General features: G+C 47.5%; 1 protein-coding gene across 6 annotated transcripts in view; it reads left to right on the top strand.

Moving 5' to 3' along the window:
• LOC125482692 (phospholipase A and acyltransferase 3-like) overlaps positions 1-259 on the top strand; it is a 5,116-nt gene that overhangs the window by 4,040 nt on the left and 817 nt on the right. The gene's annotated exons all lie outside the window — the stretch shown is intronic.

Here is a 259-nt window from a genome sequence, read left to right as displayed (position 1 = left end):
TGTATATGTGTCTGTGTGTGTGTCTGTGTCTGTGTGTGTGTGAGTGTGTGTGTGTGTGTCTGTGTGTGTGTGTATGTGTGTCTGTGTGTGTATGTCTCTGTGTGTGTGTGAGTGTGTGTCTTTGTGTGTGTGTGTCTCTGTGTGTGTGAGAGTGTCTGTCTGTGTGTGTGTGTCTCTGTGTGTGTGTGTCTCTGTGTGTGTTTCTGTGTGTGTGTCTCTGTGTGTGTGTGTCTGTGTGTGAGAGTGTGTGTCTCTGTGT

This window comes from Rhincodon typus, unplaced genomic scaffold, assembly GCF_021869965.1.
Source record: "Rhincodon typus isolate 14 unplaced genomic scaffold, sRhiTyp1.1 hic_rhity00015246, whole genome shotgun sequence".
Classification (NCBI taxonomy): domain Eukaryota; kingdom Metazoa; phylum Chordata; class Chondrichthyes; order Orectolobiformes; family Rhincodontidae; genus Rhincodon; species Rhincodon typus.
The sequence above is the reverse complement of the archived record's forward strand: the minus strand, read 5'-3'. Positions and strand labels throughout refer to the sequence as shown.